This window comes from Pseudorca crassidens, chromosome 1 (assembly GCF_039906515.1).
Source record: "Pseudorca crassidens isolate mPseCra1 chromosome 1, mPseCra1.hap1, whole genome shotgun sequence".
NCBI classification, from domain to species: Eukaryota; Metazoa; Chordata; class Mammalia; order Artiodactyla; family Delphinidae; genus Pseudorca; species Pseudorca crassidens.
Genome location: NC_090296.1, coordinates 123,186,272 through 123,212,773, shown reverse-complemented (window position 1 = coordinate 123,212,773; position 26,502 = coordinate 123,186,272). Strand labels below are relative to the sequence as shown.

General features: G+C 38.0%; 1 protein-coding gene across 34 annotated transcripts in view; it reads right to left on the bottom strand.

Annotated features, from left to right (window-relative positions):
- PEAK1 (pseudopodium enriched atypical kinase 1) overlaps nucleotides 1–26,502 on the bottom strand; it is a 295,689-nt gene that overhangs the window by 213,168 nt on the left and 56,019 nt on the right. For 10 of the 34 annotated variants that reach the window (XM_067754675.1, XM_067754623.1, XM_067754665.1 and 7 more), the window contains one exon: nucleotides 16,228–16,348. The exons of 13 other annotated variants lie outside the window; for them this stretch is intronic. The gene's annotated coding sequence lies outside the window, so the exon portion shown is untranslated. Of the gene's footprint in view, nucleotides 1–10,159; nucleotides 11,001–16,227; nucleotides 16,349–19,889; nucleotides 19,983–26,502 lie in introns of all 34 variants that reach the window. 11 more of the 34 variants (XM_067754683.1, XM_067754642.1, XM_067754489.1 and 8 more) reach the window with 4 other exon arrangements.

The window sequence follows — 26,502 nt, the reverse complement described above, 5'->3', positions numbered from 1 at the left end:
ACCCCAACATGTAGTCTTTCTGGTCCTGACTACCCTTTATTCCAGGATGAAAGCCTCCCATCTTGCCAGCTTTCTACCTGTTGCTCCTGCTTGCTCTTGTCCTCAGAAGTGGAGCATATTTAGTAGGATATACTTAGCATCACTTCCATTTACAACCCAGGTAGTCTGCTCTTTCATGGGAGGAGAATTTAGGAATTGGCTCTCTGTACCTCCATCAGTTCAGTTCCTTTTATACTGTCACTAGTAGAAATGCCTCCAAATCTGAAAAGTCCAGTAGGATACAGTTTCATATTTGTTTGTATTAATTTTGGGTCAGCAATGTTTTCTTCTATTATTTCTCTGAACAATGTATCTGCTGCATCTCTTTCTCTCTGAAAGCCCTACAATTTGTACATTTTTTTCTCCCTACCTATCCTTCTTTTATCTTATTTTCTGATCATTTTCATTGCCCCATCTTTTGCCTTTGTAGTTTGGAAAACATTTCACAAGTTTGTCTTTCTGTAGTGTCTAATTTGTTATCTACTGCATCCATAGCAGATTTTAACTTGGTCACTATAGTTTTCATCCCTCAGAACCCTTTCAGGTTGCTCCCTTCTCACAACTGATATTCAGCTTTCACACCTTTTAATGACAATGTTTCTGAGAACAAAAACCTCACTAGATTGATAGGTGGGAGATCCAGCAACCAGAATGGAGGTTGGAAACGGTGGTGTTGGTAGCTGGGAACTTAGTGACTAGACCACTTATATGGACAGGCTCCTTTTAGGGAGGTACTAGAGACAAACTCTGGATCTATGAACACTGTTTACAAAGTATCAATACTTCTGGTCCAAGAGACCAGAGAGAAATTTAAGTGTTGTGCCTTGTAGGACCATTCTTATAGACTTGGGCCCTCCCAAATGAGGAGTTCTCTCTCAGGAAGGTTCTCCTCAGGTGTACTCCATCAATTACTTCTTTCATTCATCAACAATGCTGCTTAACAAAAATTATTCTGGGCTTTTTGGCATGTGAGTGGCATCAAGCTTTAGTTTCCAACACATATGCAGGTATTTCCCCATCCATCTATTCATCTATTGGTTTTTTCAATGGGAACTTAGAGTGTAAAGATTGGAAGGTGTGTTTTGTCTGCTATTTTGACCAACACTATTATCTGTATTCTTGCCACTATACAATAATATAATTTAATTAATCCATGCTTCTAGATAATATTTTCTGATTTCCATTTCACCAATTCAAAGGGACTTACCAACATGCCATCCCTCACACCCCAATCATCACACTTCAGGATACAAATGCCACACAAATAACACCCCTTCCTAAGGGGTCTTTTACCAGGTCAGGTACGATGATAACTGGTGAGATCCCAGAAAGCAAAGTAGAAAGAATTAACAGTGACCAAGGAGGGCTGCCATGTAAGACTGCATGATCAGATATAACTTCTCACAGATGAAGCAAAGAAGTCTCCTGAAAAAAGAGATAACCACACAGTACTGCATCCACTTGCCCTACAACCAAAGAGCTTCAGGAGCAGAGGGTCTGCTTCATCCACATCTGTATTTCAAAAACCATGCTTGACACAAAGAATCTAATCATGCACAGCTTGCTGAGCTAAACTCCACATGGCTGGTAGGGCAAGGTATTTGGTAATGAGGGCTCACCTTCACAGTCTCTCATCAAAAATCTCCCTTTATAGAGAAGTTTACTAGGAACAATGGCAGTTTTTCCACTCATGAGTCCCTTCTCAGTGGAGGACTGATAGCAACCTGTTTTGGTTTTATCTTATTCATAGACAAATAAATTGGGAGCTTACAAATCATGCCCATAAAAGCAACTCCTCAGGCCAGTTAGGTGGCCACATTGCTTACATGGAAAATGGTTTGTGAGCCCTCATGCACAGCTCAAAGGAGTATAAACTGTCTAGTCTTTCTACAGAGCAATCTGGTAATACTTAGCAAACTTAATAATGGAAACTCAAAAACCCACCAATCCCACTCTTCAGTATATATCTCCATAAAATAAAACAAAGATTATTACTGTAGCATTGTTTACGGAACATAAACATCAGTAGGGGAGTATAAGTAAGATGGATACGTAGCATGCATGGATAAGAGTATGAACATAGAATACAACAGTCAGAAGTAAGGAACCAGAATTACATACAGCCACAGGATAAATCATTTAAATGCAGGGCTGAATTTTTTTAAAAAGAATAAAGTAAGATGTACAGTCAATGCCATTTATGAAAATTACAAACTATACACAGAAAACACTATGTATTTTCCAAAGATATAGAAAGATCTAAAGACGTATATTAGGGATTTCCCTGGTGGCGCAGTGGATAAGCCTCTACATTCCCAATGCAGGGGGCCTGGGTTCGATCCCTGGTCAGGGAACTAGATCCCACATGCATGCCACAACTAAGGAGGCTGCATGCCACAACTGAGGAGCTGGCAAGCCGCAATTAAGACCCAGAGCAACCAAATAAATATTTTAAAAAATAAAATAGGGCTTCCCTGGTGGCGCAGTGGTTGAGAGTCCACCTGCTGATGCAGGGGACACGGGTTCGTGTCCCGGTCCAGGAGGACCCCACATGCCACAGAGTGGCTGGGCCCGTGAGCCATGGCCGCTGAGCCTGTGTGTCCGGAGCCTGCACGTCTGGAGCCTGTGCTCCACAATGGGAGAGGCCACAACAGTGAGAGGCCTGCATACCGCAAAAAAATAAATAAATAAATAAATAAAATAAAGATGTATACTAACTAGATTAGAGTGGGTGCTTATGGGAGGAAGCAAAATGAGTAGAAACAGGGAAATGAGTGGGATAAAAATAACAACAAAATAACCAATCAAGACATGGGTCTAGCCCTTGGGATGCCAAAAGTGAGAAGCATGACTCTTCTCCTAAAGTTTGGGAAATAGGTAGGGGAGAAAAGGAAATCCAAATAAACTCACCTGGGACAATATATTCGTAAGAGCTCTACTTAAACAAAAAACTGTTCTAAGTATGCTAAGACAAAATTAATATCATTTATTTTTAAAGGAGCCAGGAATATTTTACATATTTGAGAGAAAAATTCAGTAAATATTGATTTTTTTAAATCAAGAAAGTATGATCATTAAGATTATAATCCATAATCTAAAGCAACCATATGACCAAACTGACCAAACAGAGAATCTGATGATTTGTCTGAAATTAATAGGTCTATAACATCCTGAGATTAATCTGAGTACAACACCTGCCATATAAAGACCCTGAAGATAAAATCCCAAACAGGGGATACACTATAACCTGGCACAGAGAATCTACACAAACTCAATTTTTAATTTACACACTTGTCATAGAAATCATGTTACAAAATGTTTATACCACGGACCAATTCCTGTGAATGAAATAACATCTAAAACCATGGCATCATGTAGAAAATGAACTTTAGAAAATTAAGTAGGAAGAAAGTCACTGTTCAGTACCCCTTTATTAGTATAGCACTGATACAAACACAGTCTTAAACAGAAAGGGTGGGGAGAAAAAATCTGGAACACATTTCATCCTTGAAATGGACAAAGAGGAAGAAACTATTTTAGCATTTCACACAACACAGCTGAGCAGGAAGAGCAAGAACTTAAAAAAATCACTTCCCTTGGCATATTGGTCTATTCTCATTAAATTACAACTGAATCTGCCAGTGATGCTTTACAATATAATAGGTTCTTCAGGATGTCGTTAGCAAAATAATCTGGATTGGATGTGCCATTACACAGCTTTCTGAAATCTATAATAAATGATCTGGGGGAAGAGGGAGGTCATTATTTTTCAAGTGTACAAAACAGTAGAAATTTCAAGCTTTTTTTGCTACTGAACCCAAACTATACACCAAAGGATGTAAAATGAGCAACAATAATCAAATCAACAAATGCACAACTAATACAACAGACAAAGGGAGTAGCCTTCTCTAAAGACTGCAATCCTGTGTGATGCAGATTTAATTTAGGTCACAGAAAATTCTACAAAGACCTGACAGCTTCTGCTTTGACTGGATGAAACTTGCTGCATACATCAGCATAAATAGTTAGCTTCAACCCTACCTACTACACCAAGCAAAACCAAGTAACCTTCCTAAAGCTGAGAGAGGAAGCTACAGCTTTACCTCCACCTTGAATTGTAGGGATCTTCTGATTTATCCTAGAAATGGTGCTCTCTTTCAGAAACTGATGATTATAGTAAAGAAAACCCACAGCTTAAAAAGAGCCCCCAGAAAGAAATCTATAAAAGGTAGGCTCTCCAACTAGAAGCACACTTTAAATAATTAAGTCTTTCTGGCTTCTGTTGAGTATCCTTAACAGGGTAGCTGTGGAACACCATATCACTGATCTAATGTCACTTGTGTTTGCATTCTAAAAACCTCCCACACACACACCAAAAAAAAAAAAAAAAAAATTCGTAAAACAAAAAATAGCTTTTTAGAATCACTTCAGTACACCTCTAAAAACCACATCCTATAATAAAGTTTAAATACAATGTTCGAGGGTTGAAAAATTTAATCCACAGGTCAGAACTAGTCTGTCTATACTAATGTAGGAAACCAAGATAAAATACAACTGCTAATAAATTAATTATTTAACATTAAATTGCTCACTAATTAAAGAAACATTCTTTCCTACGGTAAAAAAAAAAAAAAAAAAATCCCCTAAATCGCAAAAACAATGCAGAGTTTGAAATAAGTTGCTGAAATAGGTGTAACATACACAATGTTGGGTTTTTAAAAAATATTTATTTACTTATTTGGTTGCACCAGGTCTTACTTGTGGCAGGCGGGCTCCTTAGTTGTGGCTCCAGGGCTCCTTAGTTGTGGCATGCAAACTCCTAGTTGCAGCACGCATGTGGGATCTAGTTCCCTCAACAGGGATCGAACCCAGGCCCACTGCGTTGGAAGCGTGGAGTCTTATTCACTGCACCACCAGGGAAATCTCCATAATGTTGTTAATGTGAAATTTTGAAACTTATAAAAGCACCATATAATATGATACACAAATATTTAGTAAACTATAAAAACATGGATAGGTTTGAAAAACAGCAAATTCATAAAACTGATTACTTCTGAGACAGGGAGAGGGATGAGACTGGGAGGGATGCACAGGGGTCTCAACTACCTTGATTTTATAATCTGTATATTTATAAGATAAACTGGTAATATATTTTTGGTAGGCACTTTATATATTGGTCAATATGTTAGTCTTAATATGGATCTGCATGCTTCAAATATCTTATAATTTTTAAAAAATGAAAACAAAACACACAAAATTAACTCAAAATAGATCACAAAGCTAAATGTAAAACACAAAACTAAAATTCTGGAAAATAACAGGAAAAAAATCTAAGTGACCTTGGGTTTGATGATGACTTTTTTTTTTTTTTAAGATTTTTTGATGTGGACCATTTTTAAAGTCTTTATGCAATTTGTTACAATATTGCTTCTGCTTTATGTTTTGGTTTTTTGGCTGTGAGGCATGTGGGATCTTGTGGGATCTTACCTCCCTGACCAGGGATTAAACTTGCATCCCCTGCACTGGAAGGCGAAGTCCTAAGCACTGGACCACAAGGGAAGTCCCTAATGATGACTTTTTAGATACTACACCAAAAGCATGATCCAAGTAATAAAGAAACCTATAAGTTGGACTTCATTAAAATTAAAAACTTCTGTTCTGTGAAAGACATAGTTAATGAAAAGACAAGTCACGCACTGGGAGAAATATTAGCAAAAGTAAATCTGATAAAGGAGTGTTACCCAAAATATACAAAGAACTCAAACTCAACAATAAGAAAACAAAAACATGATTAAAAGTAGATGGGGGGGGGGGCTTCCCTGGTGGCACAGTGGTTGGGAATCTGCCTGCCAATGCAGGGAACACAGGTTCAAGCCCTGGTCTGGGAAGATCCCACATGCCACGGAGCAACTAGGACCGTGAGCCACAACTACTGAGCCTGCGCATCTGGAGCCCGTGCTCTGCAACACGAGAGGCCGCGATAGTGAGAGGCCCACGCACTGCGATGAAGAGTGGCCCCCGCTTGCCGCAACTAGAGAAAGCCCTCACACAGAAATGAAGACCCAACACAACCAAAAATAAATAAATAAAGAGTGAAGTAAGTCAGAAAGAGAAAGACAAATACCGTATGCTAACACATATATATGGAATCTAAGAAAAAAAAATGTCATGAAGAACCTAGGGGTAAGATAGGAATAAAGACACAGACCTACTAGAGAATGGACTTGAAGATATGGGGAGGGGGAACGGTAAGCTGTGACAAAGTGATAGAGTGGCATGGACACATATACACTACCAAATGTAAAATAGATAGCTAGTGGGAAGCAGCCTCATAGCACAGGGAGATCAGCTCCATGCTTTGTGACCACCTAGAGGGGTGGGATAGGGAGGGTGGGAGGGAGGGAGACGCAAGAGGGAAGAGATATGGGAACATATGTATATGTATAACTGATTCACTTTGTTATAAAGCAGAAACTAACACACCATTGTAAAGCAATTACACTCCAATAAAGATGTTTAAAAAAATAAAAAATAAATAGATGAGCATTTAAAAAAAAGTAGATGGGGGACTTCCCTGGTGGTGCAATGGATAAGAATCCGCCTGCCAATGCAGAGGACATGGGTTCGAGCCCTGGAAGATCCCACATGCCACGGAGCAACTGAGCCCATGTGCCACAACTACTGAGCCTGTACTCTAGAGCCCGTGAGCTGCAACTACTGAGCCTGCGAGCCACAACTACTGAGCCTGCGCACCACAACTACTGAAGCCCATGTGCTGCAACTACTGAAGCCCGCATGCCTAGAACCTGCACTCTGCAACAAGAGAAGATACCTCAATGAGAAGCCTGCACACCGCAATGAAGAGCAGCCCCTGCTTGCCACAACTAGAGAAAGCCTGCAGGCAGTAACGAGAACCCAACAAAGCCAAAAAAAAAAAAAAAAAAAAGGAGATGGGACTTCCCTGGTGGTCCAGTGGTTAAGACTCTGTGCTCCCAATGGAGGGGGCAAGGGTTTAATCTCTGGTCAGGGAACTAAGATCCTGCATGCCACGTGGCACAACAAAAAAATAAATAAATAAATAAAAAGTAAACAAAAGACCTAAAGACACCTAATCAAAAAAGATATACATGTGAAAAAATAAACACATGTAAAGATGCTCAACATCATAGGCCATTAGGGAATTGCAAATTAAAACAACGAGATACTACACCATACACCTATTAGAATGGCTAAAATTCAAAACACTGACAACACCAAATGCTGACAAGGATGTGGAACAACAGGAACTCTCATTCATTGCTGGTAAGTATGCAAAATGGTACAATCACTTTGGAAAACAGTTTGGCAATTTCTTACAAAGCTAAACTGAGTCTTATTATATGATCTAGCAATTGCAGTCTGATTTGAGAACCAATGTCCACAAAAAAATCTGCACATGAATGTCTATAGCAGCTTTATTCATAATTGCAAAAACCTGGAAGAAATCAAGATATCCTTCAATTGGTAAATGGATAAACTATGGTAAATGCACACAATGAAGTATTATTCAGCAATGAAAATAAACGAGTTATCAAGTCACAAAAAGACATGGAGGAACCTTAAGGTTCCTAAAGGTATATTGCTTATATACCTAAAGGTATATTGCTATGTGAAAGAAGCCAGTGTGAAAAGACTATATTATATGATTTTAACTATATGACAGTCTGAAAAAGGCAAAACTATAGAAACAGTAAAACGATGAGTGGCTGTATCAGCAGTCTGGTGGCAAGAGAGGGAGGGATGAACAGGTAGAACACAGAGGATTTACTGGGCAGTAAAACTATTCTGTACGATACTATAATGGTAGACCCAGGACATTATGAATTTGTCAAAACCCATGAAGGTGTACAACATAAAGAGTGAACCCTAATGCAAACTTTGGGCTTTAGTTCATATAATATATCAATATTGGTTCATTAATGATAACAAATGTACCACTATTCTGCTTCAACCTTAAATGAGTGTACTGCAATTCAGTTTTAGCACTAACCACTCAGAGTTAGTCTAGAACCCACAAACCAAAGGGCATTATCCCAAACAAGACTGCACTTACTTTAGATGCCAGCCACACTTCAGGGATCTCCAGGCCACCTGCATTTCTAATTAACTGGCCACAAATTCAGAGATTTCTATGATCACTTCAGTTTGATAACTTGCTAGGACAACTCCCATAACTCAGAAAAGCATTATACTTATGATTATAGTTTTATTATAAAGGATACACATATTGCAAGGTCTGAGATGGTCCTGAATGAAGGGCTTCCATGCCCTCTCCCCATGAGTGAGGGTGCATCATCCTCCCAACACATCAATATCTTAACCAATCAAAAAACGCCACTGAGCTTTGGTGTCCAGAGTTTTTATTAGGGTTTCATTACATAGGCATAATTGACTAAATCACTGGTCACATGATTAAACTCAATCTCCAAACCTTCTCTACCTCCCCAGAAGTCAGACTGGCCCGAAGTCCCAACCCTCTAATCATGTGGTTGGTGTTTCTGGTGACCAGGCCCCATCCTGAAGTTACCTAGAGGAACACCATGAATTGCCATATTAGCATAACAAAAGCACATCTCATTCATCCAAAAACTAAGTTAATACCCTCACTGTGCAAGAATCTTCTCTTAATTTTTTGACAAAATATTAAAGCACAGTTTAATGACACAAACTCTTTTAGCTTCCTAAGAGGCCAGTGATACAAAAGGGATGAAAGGAAGGGAGTACTGACTAGAAGGCAACTTTCAAGGGGAGCACATTTCACAACTAGCTCAGATTGGAAATCACATCAAATAAAAGTTATCAAAAAGAATCAAAAGAGGGCTTCCATGGTGGCACAGTGGTTAAGAATCCACCTGCCGGGCTTCCCTGGTGGCGCAGTGGTTGAGAGTCCACCTGCCAATGCAGGGGACGCGGGTTCATGCCCCGGTCCGGGAGGATCCCGCATGCCGTGGAGCGGCTGGGTCCGTGAGCCAGGGCCGCTGGGCCTGCGCGTCCGGAGCCTGTGCTCTGCAGCGGGAGAGGCCACAGCGGTGAGAGGCCCGCGTACCGCAAAAAAAAAAAAAAAAAAAGAATCCACCTGCCAATGCAGTGGACATGGGTTCGAGCCCTGGTCCGGGAAGATCCCACATGCCACAGAGCAACTAAGCCCGTGCACCACAACTACTGAGCCTGTGCTCTAGAGCTGGCGTGCCACAACTACTGAGCCCGCGTGCCACAACTAATGAAGCCCACATGCCCAGAGCCCGTGCTCCACAACAACAGAAGCCACCACAACGAGAAGCCCGTACACCGCAATGAAGAGTAGCCCCCGCTCACAGCAACCAGAGAAAGCCCGCGCACAGCAATGAAGACCCAACACAGCCAAAAATAAATAAATTTATTTATTTTTTTAAAAAAAAGGATCAAGAGAAACCAATGCCATGTTTGCTAACATTGAGGCATATGTCAATATAAAACCCAGAACTGGCATACTGTTAATATAAAACCCATTTAAATCCATTTTTAAATGCATACATTGGTTATAGCACATAACAATGGTTATGATCTATCATGATCAAATGGAATCCATATTGAATGAATTAACAGTAGGGGAATAAAATGGAATGTAAATCAAGTTGCATTCTTTCCAAAACCTGCCCCTTTCCATAGAGTTAAGTGAAGGAGCAAGGACTCAAAAACTATGTCACAAACCAAAGCGTTGAGGGTCAAAAATTATATTTTATAGAACTGTCATTTTCCTCACCAACACCAATAAATAAGTTATTAAATCTACCCTTTTGGCAAAATAAAGTCATTTCAATAGAACTAAAAGTTCTACAGTTTCAATGTCAACTCTTCTAAAAATAAACGTTGCTGCCGTGCCTCATAATTCAAATTGCAGCAGCAGATCATTATTCTGTTTTATTCTTTTGACACATTTTAACTCATTTTATAAACCAAGAATTTGTTTCTGTTCTATAATCCTCGAAAAAAATGTTTATGGGAAGGCAATTTCATTTTGCTAGGTTGACAGTGACAGTCCCTTGGGGGAGAGACCAACTCAAGCAGGACTGAAGCAGCTGTTAGGAGCCAATTTTCCTACCTGTTAATTGCTTTTGTGACTAGGCTGCATCAGCTCAGACATCCACCTGGCAAGCAGTAGATAAATCGAAATAGTCATATCTCAGGAGTTTGAAAATTAGAAGGCTTTCCCCTTTCCTCTGAAAGAATTTAACTAGGGAACAGAACAGCAAAGGAAGAGAAAAACGTCAAAAGTACATAAACATTTATTGCAAAAACACTCATTGTACCTTCCTGATTACCAGAAAATAAAGAAATAAAGAAAAGAAAAAGCTTTAAAAAAAAGAATTTTATAAGTAGCCAATAGAAAAAGCATTCTTTTCGTCATTCAACAAATATTAACTGGAATGCCTACTATGGCAGACATTGTTCTAAGTGCTGGGGATACAGCATTAAACAAAACAGAATGTCTATGTCCCCAACAGAGGAGATAAACAAGAAATAAATAACTATCAGTTAGTCATTAGGTGCTAAGAAGAAAATAAAATATGGCCATTTGATAGTGTTGGAGAAGCACTAATTTATAGTGAGTTATCAAGGAAAACCTCTTTGAAGAAGGAACATTTAAAGCTGAGACTTAAAAATGACAAGAAGGATACAGCCAAGCAACAGTCTGGGGGAAAACAATTCCCACAGAGCTACAAGTAGTAGAAGTCCCTGAAGCTAGAATGACTTTACAGAACAGAAAAGAAGGTCTATGTGGCTGGAGTTTCATGAATAGGGTTAAGAATGACAGCAGATAAGGTCTCCTTCAAAATGCCACAGCCATTTCGAAGTCATCAGTTGGGAAGATAAAAATAAAACTGTGACCAATGAGCTATTCATGGGAACTCGCTTTTGGACTAGTAATGACCACCAGGAAACTGTCAATAGAAAAAAAGAGAAACATGAGTTAAGGAATGTCCCAAGGGCAGAGGTTTCTGAATCAGAAAGGATCAGCATCACAGTCTTAGCAGAACCAGTGTTTCAGTCACTCTAAGAGCAATAATGTTCTAAGTAAGATCAATATCTAAGGCTGGCATGTTAAAACACAGAAATCATAAATGAACTCTAGACGGAAATGAATGTTTCTGGACATGCTTGTCCTAATCCCTGCCAGATCTACTTATTCCAGATAGTCCAGAGATAGATCTCTTTTTAAAATTTAAATATAAACAATGGATACCATAAAATAATACCTGCCTAGAACAGAAATTTTTGAAAAGTTTGCCATGGGTAATGCTTTTCCTAGAATCACAAATTAGGATTTAAAAAAAAAAAATTTAGTAAGTACTGGTAAGCATAAAATAAGTCTTTGAGTTTAAAAGCATCTATAACATTAAAGGATGCTATATTTTAAAAATAAAACACATCTATTAAAATAGAACTCATCTTATTTGAAGGACAAACTATATTTTCCAGCACTGAAAGATTCACGGATATACAGCACTGCTGCATAATGCCAACAAGATTTTTTGTAATGGTCTATAATGTAAAAATTCCCGAACCATGCTTACTGCTATTGAATAGACACATTTCTCTACAAAAGCATTTTGGTAAGGCTCTATTCATTTTGGGACAAAAGAATAGAAAAATAATGGAGATCAAAAGCTTGCTTTAGATGAGGTATGTGGCAATGTGTCTTCAAGCCACATGCTATTTTAAAAAAAAGAACACTGGCATCTAGAATCCTACCTCTAACACTAAATTGAACCTCAGTTTTCCTCATCAGTAAAATGAGGATAATACCAACTCCTTTCACAAGATTGAGAGGAAGATTAAATGAAACGTAATAGGTGAAGATTAATGGAATCCAGTCTTACACGGTAATCACAATATCCATTAACGGAATAGGGGCAAACACATGTTAAAAAAAGAGAGAAAAATAATAATAAATTATAGGTTATAAGCAATAAATACAATGTAAATAGTACTCCTCCCGTTGAATATACTACAGGCCAAACTCCTCTGTTTTACCTATGAAGAAATAAAAGCTCAGAGAGGTTAAGTGACCAGCCCAAAGTTAAAAAGCAGGCAGAAAAGGGGCTAAAATCTTGCTTAACTACTAAATGTGGCATACATTTTATAGAGGACTTTCACATACAAGATCCAGTTGATCTTCACTATGAGGTAGTTAATTTGACTCATGAGAAAACCCAAGGCACCAAAGTTAGCTAGCCAGTTAGTGATGGAACCATGAGTAAAACCTGGGACACTGAATACTGCTTCTCTTAAGACAGAGACTGAAAGCCTTTCTTACTCATAACTTGACTAATACAAAAAACTATGCCTTAGCAAGCAATCACATTCTTGTACTCAATTAATAATTATGTTAAAGTCATACTACAAAGACATAGATGTTTCCATTCTGTATTTAATAGAATCAATCAGCTTCTTAACATAAAAATGCTCAAATCAAAGACAAGTTTTTTGACATATTTCCCAAACTAAAACCTCAGTAGATACTGGTTTAGTGCACGGCAGCAAGAATTATTTTTATTCTGTTTGTTCATAGATTATTTAAACAGGACAGCTGGGTTAGTGAGTTGCTGAATATTTTATCATATCAAGCAGTACGTTGTTTCTATCACTGATGACCCCAATATTCACATTCTTAAAAATTACTTAATCCTTTAAATTGCCCTTTCTTTCATGTAAGATTCTGTAGTTAACCCGTAGGTCAATCAGTTCTTGTACTTAAGATGATTCACTTTCATAAAATAATTATGCTACAAATACTGCATTATTATGCAGCTGAAGGGACAGGCTGGGACACTGATTAAAAGGACTCAAGTAGAGATGAGCCAATTGAAAAATACAGCATCTAAATAATAGTTATATTTACAGTACATTTTTCTGAATATCATTAAAAATATATATACATCTGCTTGATATTCCAAATTCTTGCTTTAAAAGGGATCAAGCTTTGAAGGAAGATTTCTAGGTTTAACAAGAGAACATGGCACAGCAATGTAGGAGGTCAGAGCTCAGCTACCATGAAGGTTTTCAGACCGTTTGTGCAAATAAGAGTGTGTTCCCTGAGTTCCAAACAGGTCTCTGCTCAAAACCACGTTCAAAGATGTGAAAATGGAGGGCCAAATGCATAAAAGTAATTTCTGAGTTTTGCAACTAATAACTGGCAACATTATTTTTGGGTGAGTGAGAGAAAAGAACCATTACATTAACACACAAATGAGCAGCAATCACTCACACTACCTTCCTACGTAAGAGAAGAATAAATATATAACTGGGGTGGGGATCAAGCACTTGAAATAGTTATGGCCAGAGATTACCATCAAAGTAACTGCTTAGCTCAGTTCATAAGACTTCACTTGGACTCATCAAGGATTGTCATCCAAAAGGCACAGCCTGAATGTACTAAGCTTTCTGGTGAATTGAGATTGTGCATACACCTTAAGGTACGTTGCTTGCCTGTCTTCTAAGCATTTTTAAAACTATATTTGATAATAATGCAATTTTGAATCCCTTTTACCTAGTGTTAATTTTATAGTATACTTTTTAGGTAGACAAAACACTCAGTAAATGTGTTAGCGATTCAATTGATAAAACAAGGCCCAGCTTGTGAAAAAGCAACACTACAGGTAACACTTGATCCTCACAGCTTCCTCAGCCATAGCTCTAAAAAAGCCACACAATTCAGAATGATCATGCTGAAGCATCTTATGAATTAATACAGATAAATTCTGTATTAATCCATTTTGTTCTGTATTAAAATTATCTAAAATTGATCATTTGAAATTCACTGTTATGTAGCATAATCAATAATTGAAATACTCCATTCCTCAATCACCTTGGTTATGCAGGAGTTTTCTGCAAACATAGTTCTCTAGAGAAATTCACATTTAAAGTGTTCCACTAATTACAGTCTTCATTCAACACACATTTATTAAGCACTTATTGTGTACCACGCACTATCAGTACAAGAAACAGCATGCTGAATCAAATTAGCCCTTGCCTTTGGAGGCAGAGGGCATGGCTTACAGAAAGGCAAATATTACATAATGTAACAAGTGCTATAAAAAATGTGCACTAATCACTGAGCATTAAACGATTAGTAGGAGTTTGGTAAATATACTAGAGATTGCTCATGAGGAGAGGGGAGTAGGACAGACCTACAGCCTGTGCAAAGTTGTATAGGTAGAAAAGAGTACTTATTTGGCAGGGCAACAACAGAGCTCAATAATAGCAAAAGTAAGCAATGACCAAAACAGGGCACAAAGGATCTTCAAAAAGCCACGTCAGGAGTTTAGCCTTTATCTCAACGAAAATGTGAAGCACTAAAAAGTTTCAAGCAGGGATGTGATAATGATTTTGGTTTAGAGAAATCCTTCTGGCTATACAACAGAAGGAAGGAATAAACTTGGAGGCAACTAAATCTAGTAGATTTATTAAAAGACTATTAAAATCACTACTACCCTTAGATCAAGGCAACAGGATCTGGCCTTCCTGTGGCCACACCTCTCTCCATGTAATAAGCAGAGAAAAGGGCCAAGAGGAAGTGTCACTTTACTTGGTCTCACCCCAAGAGACCACTTTCCACCAACCTGGAATCCCAGAACTCCTAGCCTAAATGGCAGAGCCCATTTCCAGGAAAGGTCCTCATGCAGGTATGTGCAACCCTAGGCCTGAAAGGTAGCCAAAGGGCAGTTGCTGAGGGAAGATAGGGGCTGTGGAGAAAGCTTAGACATTTTACCACAATTTTAAATATATATATATGTATGTATATATATAATATTTGTAATATTGTATATATTATAAATAAACATTTAAGAAATATTTTATTGTGGTAAAATATATTTTATAATATATAAGTTTATATATACATAAGTATATATAATATATACAATATTACAATATTGCATATATTATATGCAATATTGAAAATTAGCAATTTCATACCATACTCATGTATAAATGAATATTTGTGCCTAGAAACCTAACTTTTTTAATGATATATAGTCCTGATCTGAAATTTTTAATTTTTTAACTTTTTGAGAATTTCTGAAGAATTCTCTGACAGAAAATATTTCCCCTATAAAACAGACATACTAAAGTCAGGATCAACATACTAGAAAGTCAAAGCAATTTGAAGACAGATAAGCCAACCAGGTGCTGATAACAGGCTGGTGAAACAAAAAAGAAAAATCATTTAGTGAAGGATCAATGTGTGGCTAAAGGCAGATATTTGTTATACACAAATGAGCTACTGTATTGCACAGCTCTTCTCATGAGTGTACAGAGATGCATTACCCTCACATTAAATAAAGACTCAGTGAGCAAAACACTGTGGCAAGCATCTGTTGGCTAATGACAAAGAAAACCATAGACCCTTTGAAGCCAATTTCCATCCAGCTGTAAGCATGGAAGCAGCAAACACACATACTGCTTTTCAATATCAATCCCAAATAACCATGAAAAAGAAGCTCCTCGGCTTTCAAAGGCATTACAAGTATTAATTACATATGCTAAACAATACACTTAGAAAAAGTTAACTCTAAATAAGCAGATATCGAAATATATAACTGCATTTTATTCTCATTCCACCTTTCTTTGTCTCCATATCCATAGTAAGGAGAACTGGCCTACAGAAGGCACTAAACAAAACTGTAAACTAGGCAAAGTTTGTCTTCTGCATCCAATCACTTACATTATCAGTTACTTTTTTCTGTCTTTATTTCACTACCTTTTCCTGCCTACCCTAATCCCAAAATTCTTTTATTTTCCAGGACCTCTGCTGTAACGTTCTCTGAGGCCCGCCTTGGCCTCCCTCGCTCCTGTGTTGAATTTATTTATCTATATTTTTCTCAATGCATGTGACCTGATAAAAGAACAGCACCTGCAAACATCCATAACTCCCTTCCTTTTGCCTCTCCTTCCATCCAGGACTAATGCTTTCACCTAAGCTCAAGACCACACTCTCTCTTGCCTTCTCAGAAACCTTTGAAATACCCTTTATCTTACCAATGTATTCAACTTTCTCTCTTCACTAGTATCTTTCCTTCATTACATAAACACATTTAAGTCTCTACCTAAAAAAACAACAAAACCTTTAGCTTAAAAGGCAAATAAATCCTACTATATAGAACTTACCCTATGGTGTCCTCCCTTTCGTCTCTGCCCTCATGCAAATTCCCTCTCCAGTCCACAGCAATACGACTTCTGCTAACACCATTATATTAATCCAAGAGTTCTTAACCTAGGGCAGTAGGGTCTGTGGATAGAATTCAGAAGATCCATGAACTTAGATGGCAAAATAAATTATTTCTTTATTTTCTCCAAACCTCTAAAATTACTAATATATATACTGTACTTACAAATTTACTAAATTACTATTGGCCTGCCACTGTATCTTGTTGTGTAGTATGTTAATTAAGCACATATTACTTTATCACAATTTGTTTGGTAATGATATTTTAGTATAATTGCTTTCCTTTGTAATCCTATGTATTTTATTTCATCCATCTGGGGCAAACTGTATTTTCCGAATATGCTGCAAAAATATCTCCCATTCCACATGCTCTTCTATGATGTCAATTTGCCACTTCCCCATAAAGAGGTAGAGCCTAATTCCCTTCTCCTTAAATCCAGAGTGGCACTTAACTTGCTAGTAACCAAGAGAGTGTGGTGGAAGTGACACTGAGTGACTTCTAATGCTGGTTAAGGAAAAGTCATGCAGGTTCTGGGACTAGGTTTGGGGTGATTTGTTAAACAGCGATTAACCAGCGATTACCAGAACAAAATTCAGTACCTGGAACTAGAGTACTAACATAACAAAAACATGTGATACTGGCTTTGGGATTGGGTGGTAGACACAAGGTGGAAGGGCCCTAAGAATCTCATTAGCAAAAGCTTGATGAGCCTTGGGAAGGTTACTGGAGAAGCCTTAAAGGAGTGAGTAAAATGCTCTCAGAAGCTGGAGGAAAGAAGACCCTTGTTAAAAAGCGGCAGAAAATTTAGTAAAACTGTTGCCTGTGCTAAGTTAAAAAGCAGAAAATGTTGATAATGAACTGTTACTTCTAGCTAAGGTAATTCCCAAGCAGAAGGTCCAAAGTGTCAACTGATTTCTTTTATATGTATAGTATTGTAGAAGGTACAGATAGAGAGATGAGTTAAAGAAAGTATTCTGTTTTCAAGCAAAATTTAAGGAAATATAAAGGAACCAGCAATTGCTGGGTTCAAAAGTAAAACTATTTTCATCTACAATCTCTCGCAGCAGAGAATGCTCAAAGTAAGAAAAGGTCTGAAGACAAAGATCAAATAGAGGGTGCTGAAAGGAAAATCTGGTCTCCAGGAAGAGAGGAAGCCAACGGTGTTACTGAAAAATCCTTTATTAACACCCGGTTTCTCCTTGATCTCCTTCCCAGTGCCTTTTTCTGTACTTGTCCACTAAAACTAGATGTGCTCAAGGCTTTTGTACTCAAATCCTGAGCAATTTCTTCTTCAACCACTCCTGAAAATCTATTAACCCAAAAATCTCTCCCTCAAGCCCCCACCTCTCTCCAAGAATTATACACAGATCTGCACATCTCCACTTGAATATCTCAGAGAAATCTCAAACTAAATTATTTCAAAACCCTATCCATCCCTACTCCACAAGTTATTTCTACACATGAACATGCATTGGGAATAAATAGCACTACCATCCATTTAATTGCACAATGTAGGAGTCATCCCTGATTTCTTCCTCTCCTTCTCCCTGCCCCCATCCTCCCCCAACCAACAGTTAATAATATCAGTCATCAAGTTCTATAGATTCTACCTGCTAAACCTCTCTGGAGTCTACCCCCTCTTCAGTTACATCCTGTCTGGACTACCTTCCAAGCAGTCTCTCTGTTCCAATATATATTTCATACTATTCTCAAAATCACCTTCTTAAAACAAAATATTAAACATGTTAACCTCCTGCTTAAGACCCTTCAGAGATCCCTATCAAACCCTTTTGACAGGGCTTCCCTGGTGGCACAGTGGTGGAGGGTCCGCCTGCCGATGCAGGCCACACGGGTTCATGCCCCAGTCCGGGAAGATCCCACATGCCGCGGAGCAGCTAGGCACGTGAGTCATGGCCACTGAGCCTGCACGTCCAGAGTCTGTGCTCCGCAACGGGAGAGGCCACAATAGTGAGAGGCCCGCGTACCGCCAAAAAAAAATAACCTTTTGACATAGCTTACAAGTAAGTACTTTTCAATCCAGCCCTCCCCTACAAACCACCCCACATACCATTTATTTTAACTACGCCAAAATAAGGACCCAACATGATTATGAGTACATACTTTTCCCCCTAGGAAGCAACTCCTGTTATGAATCCTAAGTACTTTGCTATGTATTTACTGCTTCAACAATTATAGAGCACCTACTCTGTGGCAAATCTGGCAGGACCTATGCCAGAGCTAGGAATACAAAAATAAATGAGAAACAGGTCCTGGCCTCTCCCCTGGAAGCGCACAGAAAGAAGGAAAATAAGTACAACACATGGATTTATAATGGAAGATAGCATGATGTGGTGGATTGACTATTTGAGGGGGGCAGAGAGGTAGAGCAGAGAGTAAGAAAAACAACAGGATAAATATAGTACTTTCTCCTGGAGCACCAAGTCTCTTTGATGTAGAAACTTAAAACATTTTAATATTAATATACTCATTATAAGCAGAATACAAATTACATGAAAGATGCAATAAAATACTTTAAAATTCATGGGCCATTTTGGGTAAGAATGACTATCCAGAGTTAGAATTTAAAGTAATATGACTAAGCAGAAAGACAGCCACGTTAAGTCAGAGACCCTCTTAGAATTGAGCAACTCACACCACCTAAAGGCTGGCTTTTTGGCTCCAAAAAGCCAACACTGGCTGGGTGAAAATTCAGTGAAATACCACTGGATGGTCAAAAAGATTCTGTAGGACTCTTTGTTACAGCCAGCCTACACCTCTACACAGCCTCTATAGAGGGCTTCAGACATGGCAAGAAGGCTTACAGGTGACTGAGGAATCTTCAACTTACTCACTTGGCTCGGTCAGATTAAAGTTACCTGTAATTATACAAAGGAAGTCTAAGAAGACCAGGAAAAATTATACACTGGCTCCAACTCCTACAGAGATGATGAGTTAGCAAAACTGCTGATGCCCTTTCAGAAGATCAGCCCTTGGGGAAGTTACACAGGAAAAATGGAGAGACCTATGAGAAACACCTGCGGTGACAAGGACCCATTTTGAACTGGTATGTGTGGAATGGTGGCTTTGCCCTGAGGCAAGAGGCAGCCCACCAAAGCCATGGGATAACAAAACAGAAAAAGAACTACTGAAGTTCTGTTTTTGCTTTTCTTGTGTCCCAGCAACTATGTGCACACGACGTGGTCCCATTTATGGGACAACCTCTGGTCTCTGGTCCTCAGGAAAATAGGAGCTGAGAAAAATAGCTGGATTCACACTAACCTCCCTTGGCTGCTTCTTCACATCACCCTCTGCTCCTACACAAACCTCTTCCTCAAGAGAAACAGTAAAGAAGTGACCTGAGATTATATTGTATGGGGTTAGGAGTGACTGACTGACTCAAGCTCTCTGAGGCCTGGGGCTCTCTAACTCCTACCCTGATATCACTGAGACATAAACCTGATCCTCCCCACAGAAGCACTGTCTGACAGAGTAAAATATCAAGTACCAAAGAGTAAGTGTAAAACAAGATGTTTTAGTCTTTTCGAGCTACCATTACAAAATACCATAGACAAGATAGCTTAAACAACAGAAATACTTCCTCACAGTTCTGGAGGCTGGAGGTCTGCAATTAGGGTGCCAGCACGGTCAGGTTCTGGTGAGAGCTCCCTTTTTGGCTTGCAGATGGCCACCTTCTGGCTGTGTCCACATAGAAGACAGAAAGGAACAGCAAGCTCTCTGGTTATCTATTCTTATAAAAGCACTAACCTCACTGAACCAGGGCCCCACCTTCATGACCTCATCTAACCCTAATTATCTCCCAAAGGCCCCACCTCCAAATACCACACATTGGACGTTAGAGCTTCAACATACGAATTTGGGGTAGGGGGAATGACATACAGTCAGTCCATAACATCTATTTATTTTTAAAAAGGTGAAATTTGATCCTAACATTGTACCATACGAAAAATCAACACCAGATGGATCAAAGACTTAAACATCGAAAACAACTTTAAAAAACTTAGTGGAAAAGATGACTATCTTTTGACCACAGGGTAAGGAAAATTTTCTTAAATAAGAAAAATTTGACTATACTAAGAACCACTGTTCATCAAAAAATACCTTCAAGAAAGTAAAAATACAAGTTATAAACTAGCAAAAAGTGTTCACAATACACACAACTTGTAATGCACTATTATCAATAACATATAAAGGAGTAACACACACATACACACACAATCAGAACATGGCCAGAAAAATGGGCAAGAGACAATGAAGAGGCATTTCACAGCAGAATGCAACATATAACCAACACATGTACGAAAAACTGTTCATCACTGGGGATCACAGATTTTCAAAGCAAGACCCTGTGTCACGAAAAACCATGGAAAGCTTTGTAATGGACCAAAAAACAAAGAAACAAACAAATAAAAATCAGTCAATCTTCTTTCAAGTTCACACATACATCACCTCCATCTTTCATTGCCTTTGAGCAATTTTTCAATTTGATGAAATGTAGAAAATTGATGATAATGTGAATTATTCTTGTGTACAACAGAGCAAATTACTTGTGTCCAGTGGATTACAATTGGTAATTGCACAGGAGATATACGAATTTTTGCATTTATTTGAAAATTTTATTTCAGCATCCCTTTACTACACATAAATGAGTAGCTCTTCAAATTTCCCTTTGAACTGATTTTAACATCTTACCAGTTTCCTCAATAGTGAGTTAAATAAAATACTTGACAAGTGACAATTTTATATCTGTATGAGAGTCACAATTATATCTCCATTTAAAAATCCTTTATGACCACAATTAAAATTCAACATCATCCACTATGATTTAAAAAAAAACAAAAAACAAAAAACCTTACAGCAAACGAGGAATAGAAAGGGTTACTCAACCCAAGGATAACACCTTCATGGTGAAAGACTGAAAACTTTCTCCCCCAAATCAGGAACAATCCAAGGATGTCTGCTCTCACCACTTGCATTCAAAATTGTACTAGAGGTTCCAGTTAGTAAATAAGGCAAGGGAAAAATGATAGGATGATAGAAAGAATTTAAAAAATAAATGATAGGAAGAAGTAAAACTGTCTTTACTTACAAACATATCAGTTACATAGTAAAGCCTAGAAAATCTTAAGAAAAAAAAGGCTACTAAAACTTACAAAGGCCAATATACAAAATTAAATGATATACTAGTAATGAACAACTGGAAATGAAACACTTTTAAAATGCCATTACAATAGCATTAAAAAATCAAAGTAGAAGACTTGTACACTGAAAACTAAAAAAAATACATAGCTCTTGAGAAATTAAAGATGATCTAAATAAATGGAGTGAGATATCATGTTTATAAAGTGTTAAGATGCCTATTCACTCCAAATTGACCTGTGGAGTAAGTACAGTGTGAAGCAAAATCTACAAACGTTTTTTCAGAAAATGAAAAGCTAATCCTAAAACCTAAGTGGTAAAGTGGATTTTAATATTTAAATGAAAATACAAGGAGCCTAGAAGAGCCAAAACAAATCTTTAAGAAAAACAAAATTAGAGAACTTACACTATCTGACTTCCAAACTTATAAAGCTACTGTAATCAAGATAGTATGGTAACAGCAAAAAGAAGAAAAATACTTCAATGGAACAGAAGACAGAACCCAGACACACACATACAAAGTCAACTGACTTTTTTTTTTTTTTTTTGGCTGCATTGGATCTTTGTTGCTGCACGCATGCTTTCTCTAATTGCGGTGAGCAGGAGTCACTCTTTGTTGAGGTGTGCGGGCTTCTCACTGTGGTGGCTTATCTTGCTACGGAGCATGGGCTCTAGGCACACGGGCTTCAGTAGTTGTGGCACACTGGCTCAGTAGTTGTGGCTCGTGGGCTCTAGAGCGCAGGCTCAGTAGTTGTGGCGCACAGGCTTAGTTGCTCTGCGGCATGTGGGATCTTCCCGGACCAGAGCTCGAATCCACGTCCCCTGCATTGGCAGGCGGATTCTTAACCACTGTGCCACCAGGGAAGTCCCTGTCAACTGATTTTTGACAAAGTCATCAAAGCAATTCAATGAGGCAAAGAAAGTCTTTTCAACAAATGGTACTGGGAAAACTGGTTATCCACATGCAAAAGAATGAAGTTGAACCCTCACCAGCACCATATACAAAAGTTAACTCAAAATGGATCAAATACTTAAATGTAAGACCTAAAACAAATACCTAAATGTAAGACCTTTCTCTTAGAAGAAAACATATGGCAAAAGTTTCAGAGCATTGGATTTGGCAATGATTTCTTGGATTTAACACCAAAGGCATAGATAACAAAAGACAAAACAGACAAATTGGACTTCGTGAAAATTTTTGTTTTGTGCATCCAAAGACACTATTCATGGAGTAAAAAGGCAAGCCACAGAATGGGAGAAAATATTTGCAAGTCATATATATGATAAGGGATTAATATCAAAAATATATAGAGAACTCCTAAAACTCAACAACAACAACAAAAATAACCCTATTCAAAAATGGGCAAAGGACTTGAATAGACATTTCCCCAAGAAGATATATGAATGGCCAATAAGCACAGGAAAAGATGCTCAACATCACTAATCATTAGGGAAATGCAAATCAAAACTACATCTCACACCCACTAGTATGGCTACTATGAAAAAAATAGTAAACAAGTTTTGGCAAAATGTGGAGAAACTGGAACTCTTGTGCACTGTTCAGGGGAATTTTAAATGGTACTTCTGCTGTGGAAAGCAATATGGTGATTCCTCAAAAATGAGAACAGAATTACCAAATGATCCAGCAAATCCACTTCTGGGTATAAACCCAAAAGAACTGAAAGCAGGATCATGAAGAGATATTGGTACACCCAAGTTCACAGGAGCATTTTTCATAATAGCTAAAACATAGAAGCAACCCAAGTATCCATCAACAGATGAATAGATAAGCAAAATATGGTATATACATATAATGGAATATTATTCAGCTTTACAAAGAAAGGGAAAATATACTACAACACAGATGAACCTTGAGGACATTATGCTAAGTGAAATAAGCCAGTCACTAAAAGACAAATACTGTATGATTCCACTTACATGAGGTACTTAGAGTAGTCAAAGTCATAAAGACAGAAAGCATTATTGTGGTTGCCTGGGACTGGGGGGGAGGGGAAAATGGGGGTTTGTTTCACAAGATGAAAGGAGTTATGGGCATAGATGGTGGTGATCGTTGCACAACGTGAAAGCATTTAATACCACTGAACTGTACACTTAAATATGGTTAAAATGATAAATTTTTTGTTACGTATATTTGACCACAAATTTTTTAAAAGACATATTAAGAAAGAGAGCGAGAATGGGAGAAAAGAAGTTTGTGATGGTGAGAAAAGATGTTTTTTTTAAAAAAAATTGATAGAAATCAGAATAGTGGTTCACTCTGGTGAGGGAAAAGAACGTCAAGGAAGGAGCCTGAGGAAACTGAAGGGGTAATAAAAATGTTCTAAATTTTTATAGGAGATTGGATTATATAGGTATATGCACATGTCAAAACTCACTGAACTGTATATTTAAGATCTGTGCATTTTATTGTAAAGTTGAAAATTATATCTCGCTTTTAAAGTTTTTTTAAATATCACAACTAGATACTATTTTAGATCATTCAACTAGCAAATTTTTAAAGTCTGAAAACACCAAGTACTGGAAAGACTGTAAAACAACAGGATCTCTTTCTTATACACTGATGGTATGGTAGAAGGATAAAATGGGGCAATCACTCTAGAAATAAACTTTGGATTATCTTTTTAAGTTTAATATTTACTACTGATACTGTATGACCCAGCAATTCCATTCATAGTTCCATACCCAGGAGAATCTCTTGCACATGAACTATAAGAGTCATGTATAGGAATGTTTCTTGGATCAGTGTTAAAAATAGCAAACACCTGAAGACAGAATTTTTTATCACTCAAACCCAGAAATAAATTGAGCGTGATAACTAAGGGTATCAGTTTCAAATATTGAAGATGTCTTTATGTTTTAAAGACAACTCAGTTTTAGTATGTATATATTATCAGTTTGTTCAAGGTGTGTGTGTACAGAACAAATCCAAAATTAAGGCACAGAATTAAGGTACTATAATGAATTTTTATTTTTAAAGGTAGAATTTATTCATTCAACATGGCTTTTATGAGAGTAAAGATTGGAACTTATCTAAATGCTGGTTACATCATCTATACTATATTCATACACAAAATATCCTGCAGCTGTAAACATGAATGAAGTAGATCTAAATATACAGAAAGATCTCCAAGTTATGAAAGGAAGTTGAAAAAGGAAGAAGTAGAACAGTACATTCTCATGGATTAAAATAAATTCCAATATAGATATTTTAAAATTTATATTTATATTTGCAAAAATAATTTGAAAGCTAATAAACTGCTAATGGAACTTTCTTCTGAAAATAAGGACAGGGGATCTAAGGTGAAAGGAAGATTTACTTTTCACTGTAAATCCTTTGGTACCATCTGTATTTCTGACCACATACCTGCTTTTTCAATTTACATGGAGGGAAGGGAGAAAGAGGCTCTCAGACTTCGATGTTTCTGGCAAGCAACCTCTCCCATGCCTCACAGCAGATATGCCAAACCTTCACCACTCCCTTCAAACTCCATATCTCACCCCTGTTGCCTCCCTCCAGAACATCGCCAACCACAACATCACCAAGTCAAGGACCTTGTTTTCCACTTCAGAGAAAAGGGGAACTGCCTATATTTCCTAATTCATTCCCATAAATTTATCTCTGGCTACATCCATGGACATATCCTTCCCTCAGAAGAAACAGGCCACTTCAGGCAAATATGTATTCCAGATGCAATCTTTCACCTCTGCAGGGGAGCCTATTCTCTGTGTCATTCCTCTCTCCACTTCCACAAGCTTGCTCGTAACTGGTCCCTTCTCCCACCAGCTCTGTACATACACATGCTCAAAAGTCTCTCCTATATTAAAAATATTTTATGTTCTCCTCTATGTAGCACCCTAAACTCATTCTTCCCCTTCACAGTTAAACCTCTCACAACAGTAGTCCTTAATCCCTGACAGTCTCTTCTTCATTTCCCATTCACTGCTTAACCTACCAGAATCTTGTTTCCGTCCCCACCACTAAAAAAACAAAAACAAAAACAAAAACCACTCTTGTTACTCTTGCTAAAATCACTAAAAGACTAAACCAATAGTCATTTTGTGAACCTTACTTTACTTGATCTCTCTGCAGTATCTGACACTGCTGACTTCTGCCACTCTTTTTTTTTTAAATAAATTTTTATTTATTTATTTTTGGCTGTGTTGCTGCACGCGGGCTTTCTCTAGTTGCGGCAAGCGGGAGCTACTCTTCGTTGTGGTGCGCAGCCTTCTCATTGTGGTGGCTTCTCTTGTTGCAGAGCATGGGCTCTAGGTGCACGGTCTTCAGTAGCTGTGGCTCGCAGGCTCTAGAACTCAGGCTCAGTAGTTGTGGCGCACAGGCTTAGCTGCTCTGCGGCATGTGGGATCCTCCCGGAGGGCTCAAGCCTGTGTCCCCTGCATTGGCAGGCAGATTCTTAACCACTGAGCCACCAGGGAAGTTCCTGACACTCTTCTTGAAACCCTCTAACCCCCTGGCTTCTGTGACACATCTCTCTTCTATCTGTACGATATGCATTGGAGATTCAAAGATGTATACGACAAAGTCCCTGACTTCAAGGAGCACAGATTCTAAAATGAGAGAAATATATGCAAACGATCACAACACAGTGAAACAGTACTATGACAGTTATAGGTACAAAGTGCTGCAGTAGCTGCATGATGCAGAAAGAGAGGGAGCATGCATTCTAAGAGGCAGCAACTAGAATGTATAAAGTCACACATATAAATCAGCATGGTATGTACAGGGAATTTAATTGATAATCGTTCAGCATACAAGTTCTGAAATCTGATTCTACTATTTACCAGCTCAATGACATAAAATAACAATCTCTATTTCAAAGGACTACTATGAAAATTAAATTAAATAGGGTCTTAGCATAGGGTCTGGCATATATTGAAAGGTCTCAATAAATGTTAACTTTTTCATGACAAAAACACTGAACAAACTAGGAATAAAAGGGAACTTCCTCAACCTGATAAAGGGCAGTTAGGAAAAACCCACAGGTAACATCATACTTAATGCTAAAAGACTGAATTCTTT